The sequence below is a fragment of the Maniola hyperantus genome, chromosome 2 (genome assembly GCF_902806685.2).
Source record: "Maniola hyperantus chromosome 2, iAphHyp1.2, whole genome shotgun sequence".
Lineage (NCBI taxonomy): Eukaryota > Metazoa > Arthropoda > Insecta > Lepidoptera > Nymphalidae > Maniola > Maniola hyperantus.
In genome coordinates this window covers 3,683,629-3,698,294 of record NC_048537.1, presented here as the reverse complement: position 1 = coordinate 3,698,294, position 14,666 = coordinate 3,683,629, and the positions used below count along the sequence as shown (strand labels likewise).

The following is a 14,666-nucleotide window of genomic DNA, read 5'->3' as shown; positions in this document are numbered from 1 at the left end:
AGTCTTTCACTCAGGTCTAGGTCAACTCTATGACTAAAATAATATCAAAACATTACATAGTCCCTATAAGGATATTTTAACAGTGTTTCAAGGTTTATTCTGTCAGGTCCCGTCTACGATTACGATTGACGCTTAACACAACCATTGTAAAAGGTAAATAGAGAATAAACCTGCTGAAAGTAATTCGGTTTAAAAGCTGGAAGCAATTTGAAAGAATTGATATTCTACAGTTGGGTAGGTACCACTGGAACATGGTAAAGCACTTAAGACAGAGTGAGGAGGTTTATATTGAAATTGGATAAATGTCCGTAAAATTGAATTGATGCAGAATATTGACTGAATGTTGTAACAATCATGGACTCCCATACTAATGGTCTCCCATACTAATAAAGCAATAGGAAAATTTGTTGTAAAGAGTACAAAAATATTAGGTTAAAGTTTATAAAAATCAGTTTAGTAGATTATAATAATGCTGTACTAACACATAAAAACATAAAATGACTATTTTAGAAGGTCAAATTTACAAAACGTTATAAACACTCGTATAACGAGGAAAACTGCAGTTGGGAAGGTAGTACATGGGAACGACCCAGCGGTCGATGCCTAAATGCCAAATGAGTTGTCGCGGGTGTTGACGGACCACCGGCGCGGCGGTGCTTGCATACATTGAGTGCTAAGTGCAAGGGAACGTGCACAGAGGGAACACGTTCTTATCTGTAGGGCCACGCATGTGTCTGAAACTAGAATTGAATTGACTAGAGACACAGATAGGTCTGTTGATCTCTATGTTAAACAGATATTGCTTAAGTGCAAGGGAACGTGCACAGAGGGAACACGTTCTTATCTGTAGGGCTACGCATGTGTCTGAAACTAGAATTGAATTGACTAGAGACACAGATAGGTCTGTTGATCTCTATGTTAAACAGATATTGCTTGGAGTTCTGCACTCTTCTGATGGTTTTTATAAATACAAATACATAAATCAACTTTAGCGTTTAAAGACACTCATGCGAAGGAGGGTCGGAGCGCTCTGATGTTTGTACGTCCTGCCTAAAGGAAATCCTAGCGTCTCGGTGCTCTGAGAATCTTTTGCTAAAGTGATTTCTAACGTGAAATATTTTATCGCTTACATGTATAATACAAATACATCTAAAACCTAAAATTGTGTTGGGATACTTATATACCCTTCTGAATGGCAATAATATATTAATACAAATGCATACACGACAAACTCGAAGGATTGGGGTCTGGCCTGCGAATATAGCTCGTTTCGACGATACCGTAGTGCTGCCGCTCATCCTTGCGATCTTCTAAAGATCAACTGTGGGAATGCACCACGATAAAAATGCAACTCATGTTCATATTCATGATCATTATCATTATCGTAATCATCTATTCTCGATCGAACATAAGCGGGACGCACCGCTTTAAATAGTATGCTTGCATACGTTGCGCTATACAAAAAATGATGACGTGTTGTGGGGGGGGGAACTACTGTTCGTTGGTATTTCATGAGATAAATTGCTCTCTCAATAACTTGAGAAACCAAGAACAAACGATGGGATACTAAGGGAAGGTAGAAGTTCACCGTTGATGGCGTGGCGGAGCGATCAACCATCATTTATCTTTTAATCTTTTCACCCATAAGATAAATGATGCCAATACACAAAGCTCTTCTCCTGCTTCACCGGAGAACAGCTTGCACACGTCTAATAGATTCGGGTTTTAACTAATGTGTTCATCTCGTTGTTTACGGCATGATTCTATCTTGTTGTCCATACAAACTAAAGGAAGATTTACTTATTTAGATTCATGCTTAATAGGACTTAATACGTGAACCAACGAATTATTGTTTAGACAAATCCAATACACGAACGCACGTTTCAAAATAATGCGCGAACACATACTTTCAAAGCCCGAACGCGGTAGTCAGTTGAATTTCAATACGCAAACAACCGGATGATTGATTAGACAAATCCAATACACGAACGCACGTTTCAAAATAATGTGTTAGTTTTCAATATGTGAACACCCACTTCCTTTGCTCAAACCCCGTAAAGTCATTTGTCTGATGAACTCATTACTTCTGATACTCTAAAAGTTCTTGGTTTATTATGGGCACAACACTGCCAAAAGATCCTTCTGCTAGATGATGCACGTGCCACTTTAAAATTAAATTAGGAGTAACATTTATAGGTAGTTCTGTATCTGAGGTAGGGCAGGGCTTTCTTAGGTAGGACCACAGGTTAGTTACAATGTATTCCGTAGAACTCGCAGAGACGAAATCAATAATTATAGTCTTGCTTACGTACAACATACATATCTATAGTGACAACCCCCTGCCAGGCACCCTTAAACTTTAAGCGCGTCTGGCAGGGGGTTGCCAAAATACTAAGTATCTGGCAATGCATGACGTAATTTCTAATACGATACCGAAGAAAATATTAAAAAAATAGATTTTATAAGTACTTTGGCGTAAGCCAGCGTCCCAATGCCACCATGATCCAAACTTCATAGTTGTTGCTCTATTTGTTGGGGACAATACGCAGATAAACTTTTAGCTTTTATAAAATAACGAAGGTCTGGCACGCGCTGGCTCCTTAGTCCATGAACCAAGTAACCAATTTTGCGGTTATTTACGTTAAAAATATTATCGGTAACCGTAGCGTGATTTGAACCGCCTGATATATTATGAGTGACTGGCCGGGGCCTATTGTACGGCAGTTTTAAGTTTGCGTTTATGACATCAGTCAAAAAGAGCGATTACGCACTACACTTCCGTCATCCATGTGAATACCAGCGATTATCTACGACATATGTCATAAGCTCCCATACAAAACAAAAAGGAACGTATTTTCACGGACTCGGATAGGATGAGTGCGTAAACCGCTGAACTGTTGTGTGCGAGAGGACACGTTACTTTGATAACTGACAACGAAACGTTAAAAACTCAATCTCTCGTTGGCTATATAATAAGTGTTATTAAAATACAAATAAACGACTATAGGGTTTCTGATGTTTCATTCAATAAAACACAAATGTCCTTTGAGAGCAGTTTTGTTTGATTAGCAAAACAGAAACGGCAATTAACGAGCTAGTGCAAGCATAAAACGAACCAACCGACCATGCGATTCAATGTTATAACATAGTTTGCAGTTGACAGTTCGAAGTTGCAACGCTTTGGTGCAAAGCAAACTCAAAATTCTCGAGCTGAGAACAATTTGAACTGATTGTTGGCGGGAACACGGGAATTCACTTACTGTATAGAGTGAAAGAGATCGGAAGAACGTTAGGATTGATGAGACATCCCACTAATAAATTATTGTTTCTGAGGTAAAAGGAATTATTGATATTTCGTTTGAGAGATAGAAGTTTGTTATTAAAAGTTTTCTCATTCTGACGGACAGAACTTTACGCTCAAGACTTACTTATTTCTATGTGGTATCAGTGTTAGATGCATCCGACTATTCGTAAGCACTTGTAAAAGTTTATACGAATAAAAAGATTTTCATTTTTTTTATGATCACAAAAATCTAGTGAGTATGATTTTAATAATAGATACATAGTAGTTCTTTGCGGCGACATCAAGGCGTAAATGCTAGTAGAGGCTCGAAAATAGAAATATATTAGCTGCTCCTACTTGTATTAATTAAGGCCTTGGCCTGGACTGAACTTGTAATTAGTCCTTATTTAGAGTAGGTAGGTATTACTTTTATTTATAGAAATGTTTATTGGTAGAGGAAGTGACTAATTTCAATTAATTTGACTTCTTAATTTCATTTGTCTCTTAATAAAGACGTGTTATTTTAGACCCAACGCCGACGCGACGGCCGCTTTACGTCTAATACCGATATTTATTTATTTCTTTGTCCGAGACCTTCTTTAGAGCCGACCTAACATTATCATAGGTACTGTTATCTATGTTAACGCATGTTTTCTAACCTTCTCTTCGTCAAATATCAGACCAAGTCGGAGAGTTGATCCTACTTACTTACGATAGGTTTTTTGAGCGTCTGCAACAACAACGCCGACTTTTGGTCGGACGGCGTAAATTATTTACACTAGGTACGTAATTAAGTGATAAGGATGTTTGGGATTTTTGTGCGTTTTACAGAACAAGTATAGTCCGCGACAGGAGATGGCAATTGGGGTATGATACGGGGGGACGCCCCGCATAACCGCATGTCACCCGCGCTATCCCGTATCGGGTTAGCGTGGGGGCTGTGCGGGAGTGCGGGGCGTTCCCTCTCCGATTGCCACCTCGTCCTGTCACGTACTATACCTACCTAATTACTCATTTAAGAGTATTTAATGTACTGCTTTAGAAACTAAAAGCAAACGAGAAATACATCCACCACAACTCTCGCCCACGCTGTGAGCCCCAGCAGAAAAGGTCGCCATGAATTTCCTAATGTAATTAAACTTTCAAATGGAAGGAAGCTTGCCTGCACGCTCGACCATTTAGCTAGGGATATATTAGAGGATCTTAATGAGAAAATACAGCAAAGAAATTATAGTACACCGTTAATTACATTCCTAAGGAGTACACATTTTTGCTTCAAGTGTTGCCTAAAGAGGAGTCATAAATTAATGGTGTCAAAAAGAACTCGACGTCCGTCAGTGTTATTTAAGAACGTAGATGTTGACTAACCGTGAGTTTGCACTAAAAAATATGTGAATATTCCGACAGGTTGTCGTATGTGACGAATCTCATATTAACTTGTTTTTTTTTCTGTTCGCACTGCAGAAAATCGGGCAAGTAAATTGTTTAATGAAGTTTTTCTGCAAAAAAACGCGCGGTATTAATTCCGTATGAACGGGATCTAAGAATATTTGCTCTTGCATATTTACTGTACCAAAGTACATTTCATAATCTACAATTCCTAGGAATAAAATAATTACGAAGCGCCGAGCTTTAAAAACAAACTATAAAATGTTTGAAAAACCTTGTTTTTTATTACCCACGGGCAACGTAAGCTCTTGTCGGTGTCGAGGGTCTATGCAAATATCGGATACGTCGATTTCACATCAAATGAAGCGGTCGAAAGAATATTTACTGGATGTAGAGAATTCCTATTGAGATTCTTGTCTAGCAAATATTATATGCGTGATTTTAGTTACGATCTATTCATCGATTGCGCCGTGAAAGGTAACAAACGTAACAAACAGACAGACAGACAGAGTTTCTTTCGTATCAGAAAAACCTAAATAAATATTTTTTATGTAAAACTGTGCCCATCCAGTTTTACGTACCGATGAATTATATCGCTTCAGTCCGTATTACAGTCATGACAAAGCTTTGAGTTTTTAGAATCAATTTCCTCGCGGTAAGCATGCGCTCGCTTACATCTCTCTGAATGGAGCACGGAACAGAAAAAACAGTGGAAGTGCTAAGTAGGCGTGGCACGCGTGCCACAATTAAGCGTAGTTACGTAAAACTGATCCCAGTCGCGTTCTAACATCGCGTGGAGTTGGTAGTCTCGCGACAAATTCATATTGCCCTAGCAATGTTACTGTTCCGTTTTGGAGTGTAAAAATGATAGTAGGAGAAAAAATCTTAAAAATGGAGGTGTTTCGTATCATCGGTAAGTACGATTTTCATTGTTTTCTATAAAATCTTAATTTATTTCAATTTACTAATATTTAATAGAACGGTTAGTCAAAATCAACCTTAAACAATTAAGATAAAGTTTATTTTGGATTGATTCTATTCCGAAAGTACTTCGCTCCGTGTTCGCTACTCAAATAGTGATGTGGCCAAGTAGAATATTGAGTTTATCGATTGATATCGATACAAGGATATAAATAAATAGTAACGCAATAATTATAATTTATTAATGAGTGAGACGTTGCATTGATCACTAAATAGACATCAGTAGTTCCTCTAACCTTCATTTAAAATATTTTTAGGTTTCCCAAAGATGCAAGCATCAAAGAGAAATGGATAGATGCAACGGGTAGAGTTAATTGGATGCCAACCAAATCAAGCATGATATGCTCTGAACATTTTTTTAGAAGTCGATTTTATAATATCAAATAAAGGATATAGATATACGAAACCTACTGCGCTTCCATCAATGAAAATCGTTAAGTCTTTTAATCAAATAACCTTGTTTTATTTTATTACTTTCAGTAAGTATTGAAAATACTTGATATTATAATACAAAATAACACACCTCTTAGTTATATTTTTGTATGAAGATTGACTGACTAAATATCAAATTTAATTCATAAACACACTAATTAATTTTTCTCCTATTCATTTTTATATAGGTACTAGATGATGCCCGCGACTTCGTCCGCGTGGATTTAGGTTTTTAAAAATCCTGTGGGAACTTTTCAACTTCCTATGTCCTTTCCCGGGATGCAAGCTATCTCTGTACCAAATTTCATCAAAAACGGTTGATCGGTTGAGCCGTGAAAAGCTAGCAGACAGACAGACAGACAGACACACTTTCGCATTTATAATATTAGTACGGATTTATTCTCAAAATTTAATTTTGGTTTCAGCCACAAAATGATAAATGTGGTCACTCCAGGTTCTTCAAAAAGACAAAGTGATTCGGAGATTCCTGCGTCTAATCACGTTACCGATTTGATGAAGGCAATAGTCGAAAAATATATACATAAATGTTTGCATACACCATTTATTAAAATTAAAAATAAGACTTTCGAAACGCCAGTTTCTTAACAAATATGTTTTATTTCAAGGGCAATAAATAAAATTTATCTATTTTCATACGTTGCAGTATTTATTGTGCATACTTGTAAAAGGCATGCATACATACCAGCACTTTTATTCAATTTTATAATTACCTTTTTTAATTTTATTTTTGCGAATGAACAAAATAACGAGTATCTATCGATATCGATAGGTAATTCATTGAGCTACGTGGTGCAGCCTTAACTGAGGAGGAAAAAAAAATCGACCGATCACGCAAATGTCAACCATATGTTTAAAGTAATTAAGTTTATAATTGCTACTACTTAGAATACCGCCATCTATGGTCAAGTAGCGGAATTAATTGGACAATTGAATCTAGTGTGACGTGAGTGTGACTATAGCTCGTAAATACGTTCTTCCGCTAAAGCAAAATAAATCTTATTTCTAGAGCGTCAGGGTTTATTTCCAAATCTGTGACGTAGGCTAGTTTTGACTAAACTTAAACGACAAATCAAATGATTTGTTTCTTTGTAGTGCAATATATGACTATCGGTATATTTGTATGAGTTTGGCGACAGCGGTTCCTATAGTAATTTTGGTGAATTGCACTTCCACTGTTCTTCCTGTTCCGTGGAATGGAGCAAGAGTATTCAGAAATTAGAATAATTTTATTCATCTGGTAAAAAATCTATTAAATGCAGATTAGGACTTTTTCCGTAGAATAAAAGGTTATGATAAACGGAACAATTCAGTTCAGGTTATAAAAATATTAAGTAAGTAAATATTACCACACAATACTTAAAAATAGTACATTTAAGGTATAGAAGGCTCAGTCTACAAAGACGTTTAAATAAATAGCGATTCGGAAAAGTGATTACACTTACGAGGCAATGAAGTGCAATTCAGACCGCGCAGCGCTGCATTCTACAATTTAACTAACGCCTCTTTTTCTATCGCCGTAAACTCTTCTCTCCAATTGTCTCTCTACTATGAGATAAGCGCGACATCGCGCTTCTACCGCGACTCTTACGCGACAGCCGCCGAAGGAGTGTGTCACCGTAGGTATATTCCTCGGGTCATATGATCAAGTAAGTGAGCCCGGTCTAATATTACTATTACCAAAGCCACTTATGTAAGCCCTTTTGTCATACAGCTTAGCTTTGCCCTTTTAATCTGAATAGATACAATAGTCCAAAGGATCGAGCTCTTTGACCTTCCGAATTATGATGCGGGTCTGTTACTTAATACTTTGTATATACTTTGTGGCTTAGACTAGCATTAAGTATCTTACCGATACGCATTTCCACATATTATTATCTGTAAATTTTTACTAAGGGTGGTATCAGACTAACGTTTTTTCTGCGCATTTTGGCATACATGCATTTCGCAATTCAATAAACTGAAAACGCGTGCACGCTCTGATTTCGGCGTGGTCGCTCAGTAGCAATATGGATTGGCGTCATTCACGGCTCGCGCGTTCGCTTATACAAGCGTATAAACGCGTCCACGCCTCGTACGAGACGCGTACCTATAATATGACAAAAAATGCCCAAACACACGGATTTTTCTACTAACTTACCTTACGCGTATACTTACTGTATTTAGAAATATGTAGAATATTCTCTACCGTTGTATAGTGAGAATTTACAGATCTAAAAGTTTTCGTGCAAACAAATCTCCACGGAATTTACCAAACGGCCAATAACAAATGGCGTATCTCGGAAGAATCGACGCGCGAAGAATTTATTGCCAGACCCTCCCAAGTGCATATAGTTATATATATATTCTATACATATAAAACGTAATAAAATGCTAAACACGCGCAATATCAGGCCCACTTAGCACCTCACAAATTATTCGGGAAGCCCGTATTCACCGCCATAACTTCTCGCGCAAAGCCTCTGGGGATTTCCAATATCACCTTCAACTTACATTTCCGACGCCATTTTCTTATATTAGAAGTAAACTGGGGGTTAATTGCGAGAGGCGCTCGCAATCACAATCGCCTATGAAATTGAAGACCTAAGCTTACCAAGATTGTAATTTGAATTGAATTGCTTCCACTGCCCAAAATCAAAGCATTTTATTACTCACTCTCCAAGATTACTTTGGCCACTCCGGGTTGATTTCAAATTACAATCAGCTTTTAAAAAACGGTTTTGAGATAGCTAAATACATTATACGTATTACGATAGCCATCGCAATTTTTTTATACATAATATTTTCATGCCAGCAGCTACCGGTTATAACTGTCAAAAAACTAGGTTACTAGGTGTTCTAAACCAGTTCCATAGGGATTTTTTTGAAATTGCAAATGCGTTGCGCAATTACCCGTGCTCGTGGTGTTTACGGTATAATTTCTTTTTTTTTAACGAGAAGCACCATACACCTTGATTCATAAACGCTTCAGGCAGTGAACTGTGAAGCGTTTTAAAAGCCTACGGAGGGAAAAACTAACTGTTGCGTTGAGGCCTCGTTACTCCGCTTGAGTGAGTGAGTGTTGAATGAAGAATGAATGGAGCAAACGAACCGTTGGAAAAATCACTTTCAGTTCTGCATTATTATTGAAAAGTATGTACTTAAATATAAAATACGTCATATTTGTGCACGTCTTTTGTTAAAATTAGCGCAACGAAAATGTAGCTGATGAGTGACGAAGACGATGTCGTTTTCTAAAGGGTTCCTGTACAGGAAGCTAGGTAGACTTTGGGTGGCAGTTTTGGATACCTATACCCAGTGGCGTGCAGGTCATAGAGGCATAAATGCACTGCTTACCCCAGTTGAATAGCTCAATGCATATTTTTCATAATGACCTGCCAGTAAACAGGCTCCTACTTAACCAGTGCCTACCCTGGCTTCAAACCCTGTGCACGCCACTGCCTATACCCCTAATCGGTTACCTTAAATTGCGAATGGAGACCTTAGGTATCATAAATAGTAGCTCTTCAGATAGTTAATTTAATAGCTAAATAAAAAAAATTAAAGGGCCTTGTCTGATATTTAGGTTATTTTAATTATACCGTATGTCTTGTAATAACGTTCAATTTAACAAGGAGGCCCTCAATTTCCAAAAGATGGCTATCAGTTCACACCCGAGAAAGTAAGCGTACCATCGCGTCGTATATTTCACGATAATGATCAACCTACCTTTACGTTTACATTAAGGAGGGTACTCACATTGAGGTGTAACATGTATCGGATACTGTATCAACCTACAAGAGCGTACGATTCGTCCATGGTCACCGCGTATCGAGCTACGAGCACACTGCGAGCCGCTTTTGTGTTGGCAGTAATATAGTATAGGGTACTTCCCGTTGACCTAGAATCATGAAATTTGACAGATAGCAATGTCTTATAGCACAATTAAGGGGAAAATCTGAAAACCGTGAGAGCGTGGCTACATCACAAAAAAAGTGTGATTTCTTGTACTAAGGTACGGAACCCTTCGTGTGCGAGCCCAACTCGCAATTTACAGTTTTTATTAAATTCATTAAAGGACTTGACCACAATCATACCTGATAGAAAGTAATGATGTTGCCTAAGATGGGACGCGTTTTCCTATAAGATGCCTATTCACTCTCACGAGTTGCTACGAGCACGCTACACTCCGCGCACAAGCGGCCCGGAAAGGGCTCGGTACCTACGTAGGTATAGTTCGCGACGCGACAGGTCGACATGGAAATCTAGGTGGGGGCCCCTCCACAACTCACCTCATACGCCGATTACCATGTCAACCTGTCGCAAACTATACACACTTGATTCATTATCAGATACACTGCATGCTCACCTCTAAGTGAGTACTCTGCTTTACAGAGGTAATATCGCAAGTAGGCACTCTACAAAAACCGCTAACATTTTTTTTATGAGAGAAACGTGCGAACGTGAAAATACCCCAAAAGATTACACCTAATATGAAAAAGAAAATCAGGTCGCAATAAAGTCTCCGAGATTTCATGTTACAGTAATAGCTTGAGCTTTACACAACATCTATAAGAAGCAGCTAAGAGCTACTAATTTTATCGGACTACGGTTGCGGAATAAATAGATTGCAGATTGGTCTAAACTCTGATAGAAGCTATGGAACTTTAAGGAACTGTAGAATTATGGGTGTATCAAAATTTAAGTCTATTTATTGAGGCATTTGCATTGTTCTGCAGACAAGACACTCGACTACGCAAATAATTTTAATGGAAGTTAGGTTTGCACTTGACCGCGATCTTGCCACAGATGCTGAAAAGCTGAAGCAAACAAAACGACGGCCGACGCGACGGCAGGCCGCATGCCAGCATGTGTTTGTTCAACGCAGTTTTTACAAATTGTAATACAACAAGGAACTGAATGAGAACTGTGTAGTTTCAATGTTACACTGGCTCAATTTTTTTTACACACCTCGGCGATTCGCATTAGAAAAGTTGAGCATTTCGTACGAGTAGATTGGATGTCGACCACATAAGGGTGTCCAACGTTCACGGTTTCTCGCTGGTCTGTGGCAGAAAGGTGAAAGAGGAACAAGGCAGTGAAGTTCCTGAGAACACACTCCATGAATTAAACCTAGATCTGCAATCTTAAAAATGTTCCTTATCAAGATAAATTCTATTCTAGGTAGAGGTAGCGGAATTGTATTGAGCGAAGAGAATAATGAAGTTAGGAAGGGGAAGTAATTAAGCTTCGCGCTACTAAATCGTGGAACTGACTTCAATTGTATTTTAAACAGCTATCTCCTCTAAAGTTATTATTTAATTTGGTCATTGTTGATAAGGGAAATCGTAGAGAAATTTCTAAATTAGATCACTTTGCGAACTTTGCTACTGTTGTACCTAGAGTCAATTCAGTTTTTCAATGGAGCTCTAAAGGACCAATGGAGATCTTTTGGACTACTTGCTGCTCTTTCTTTTGTTATTTTGCGACCTAACGGTTTCCTTCGATATAGCATTTCTAAATTAGATCACTTTGCGGACTTTGCCACTGTTGTAGAGTCAATTCAGTTTTCCGAAAGTGGAAGATCTTTTAAAGTGCTTGCTGCTCTTTCTTTTTGTCACTTTGCGGCTCGGCAACTTAGCAGTTTTTATAGAAGAAAATATGTTGTACTTATAGTCGATACAAAATAACGCCTCACGAGCCATTTTAACTTTATGGGTCAACTGTCATGTCAAAAGTGCGGTTCACCTTTGAAATAAGTTGTCATAATAATTTAACACATAAAGTAAAAATGGCGCGTGAAGAGTAAAATTTTACGCGTTATACTTATAGATCTAGACGTATTTATGACTATGCATTATAGAAAGCAGTGTTCTCATTTGGCCCACTTCAACTCGACTATAGAGATTATGAGAAGTTTTAGGTTCTGCTGGTCTAATATCGTCCTCACTCTTAGCACTTAGCAACGCGCATTTGAAGTTATTAAATTAAATACCGGTCTACTTAAGAAGCGTAACTTACTCAATAGGTACTTTTGTTTCAATCTAAGAAACCCCATAAGTATCAATTTTCATTTTATCAACCGCCTTTTAAGAATTGCCTACGGCTCTTAAGCAAAATAAAAACAGCAAAGATATCTGTTTCACCATCGTTTGCAAATAATAGCTACATACCTAATTATTATATTGTACAGTACAGAAAACAAAGCTTTATCGCTCAACCGTCGACGCTCCCTTGTGAGTTGAGCGTTATTAAAAATTCCTTCACGTAAACACAAAAGTGTGACGGGATGACACGAGTAGGGTACGCGTTGAAGGGCACGGGATTGATTCCCGAAACAATTACATGTAACTACCCTTTGTGCTCTTTTTACAAAGGGTTTGAATATTTGCGCAAAATATGAAAACAAATTAAGCTCTGACAGTCTACACTTTACGCAGGTATTTTTTTTTATTCAGATACAAGTTAGCCCTTGACTGCAATCTCAGCTGGTGGTAAGTGATGATGCAGTCTAAGATGGAAGCGGGCTAACCTGGAAGGGGTATGGCAGTTTATTATTAAACCCACACACCTTTGGTTTCTACACGGCGTCGTACCGGAACGCTAAATCGCTTGGCGGCACGGCTTTGCCGGTAGGGTGGTGACTAGCCACGGCCGAAGCCTCCGACCAGACCTGACCAGAAATTATAAAATTCTAAACCCCTGCCGGGAATCGAAACCGGGACCTCCCACTAATAAGACAACAGCGGTTACCACTGCGCCAGGGAAGTATTCAAGGTATTCAGGGAACTGGTTATGAACCCAAACCGACCGAAAAGGTGTAGAGTATGGTGATTGGTGAACCATGAGTGGATACAGTAAACATGCGTTTGCAGTTTTGCACATATTTTTTTCATTTCCAATATATCTGTCTGCCATCGGCTTTCTAGCCATAATCAGATTTTGGGTAAGTGTGGTTTTAAAATTATGGCGTTTGCACATGACAACATTTTTACGCGCAGTCAATACGATTTTACGTAGGTACGCAACTTCTGCAGCGACTGGATCACTTATTGCGTCACAATGGATCGACATGATTTTTTGCATAGGTATACCCAGCTAAAGACCCGGAGAATACTTTAGAGAGTAGTTACTTTACGGGTGTGCGGTGCGTCCCGGCCTCATACCCCGATAGTAGTAGGTATTATTGGGGCATCTGGATCACAGGAGATCCATATGCCCCAATCTATTAGAATAGATGCCACAATCTATTAGAATAGATGAAATTTATCTATTTGAATCGATGTGAAGTAACAGATGAAATTGAATAGATGAAATTTTATCTATTCAAATAGAGCAAAATGTATTTAATAAATATAAGTTTTATTAGAATACAGCGCTACCCATCTATTGGAATACATGTAATTTAACTATTGAAACAGATGTAAATAAATAAGTATAAATAGATGAAATTGAACAGATGAAATTTATCTATTCACACTGATCAAAACGTATTTTAAAATAGATATTAGAGTATATTATACAGACCCTTAGTAAGAGAGCAGTTCCAAAACCAATCAGGAAAGAGGAATTTGAATGATTAAAACGTAGCTGTATCTAAGTATTCAAACAAATAAAACTTGAGTTCATTTGTTTATTATTGTTTATTTGATTAATATATCAATTATCTATTTAAATTGATTAATTGATGTATCTAATATATTTAGATTTCTTCTTTGTATATTTTGATCAGATGAATAAGTTTATATATTCAAAAAGGTCCATAATACAGAAAGATAATATACGAGAATAGCAAGACAGATGCAGTTTATTTATTAAAATTCACTGGTATAAGAATGATAGTTTTTCAATAGGTTGAACTAATCTATTCTATTTAAATAATAAGATATGAATAGAAATAAAACACTAGTATGTCAAAAAATTCATATATTAATTTAATATTATAATAATTCATTTACATTTTCTCGACATTATAAATCTTTAAAGAAATAAGAATATTACATTTATCCTACATTAAAGCGCCTGATTAAATTATTTTCCAAACACCATTTTTGTAGACAAATCACATTCCTAACAGCACAAATATCATTATGATACATGCAATAATATAAATCATGAGATAACAAATATTTTTGATGTAAGCTTATTAAACTAGGACAGTCTTTATCTTCTAAATTAAAAACAGAATTATTTTTAAACATTTTAAGTAACCATTCACTTTTTTCAAGACCTTTCACATATATAGTTTTGCCATCTAAAATCCTTTGGATGATATTTTTATAATTTTGGTACGGTATGTAGCCTTCATTCCAGAATATCCCTCTGTTTCTTTCAATCCAACATACTTGTTTTCTTACAGTTTTTGTTAAATCATAAAACGGAAATGGTGGTTTGATTAAGAAACTTTGTATGCGGTTGTTACAAATAATAGCTATTTCTTTTAAAATAAATTCATTTTTATCATTTTTAAAACCTTGGATATCTACTATAGCGTTCATGATAGTTTTCGAACTATATTACTTAAGGGTTTATACTCTATGAGCCGATCATTTATTATAAGACAATAGGCTGTAGTATTTTCGGG

At 37.1% G+C, this 14,666-nt stretch overlaps 1 protein-coding gene and 1 long non-coding RNA gene across 13 annotated transcripts in view; one reads left to right on the top strand and one right to left on the bottom strand.

The window, feature by feature from the left end:
* The window catches only part of Khc-73 (Kinesin heavy chain 73), a 213,525-nt gene that overhangs the window by 76,894 nt on the left and 121,965 nt on the right, over positions 1–14,666 (bottom strand). The gene's annotated exons all lie outside the window — the stretch shown is intronic.
* LOC138404308 (uncharacterized) lies at positions 5,371–7,278 on the top strand. Its single transcript, XR_011238308.1, has 3 exons — positions 5,371–5,585; positions 5,911–6,132; positions 6,511–7,278. It is a non-coding gene; the product is annotated as an uncharacterized lncRNA (long non-coding RNA).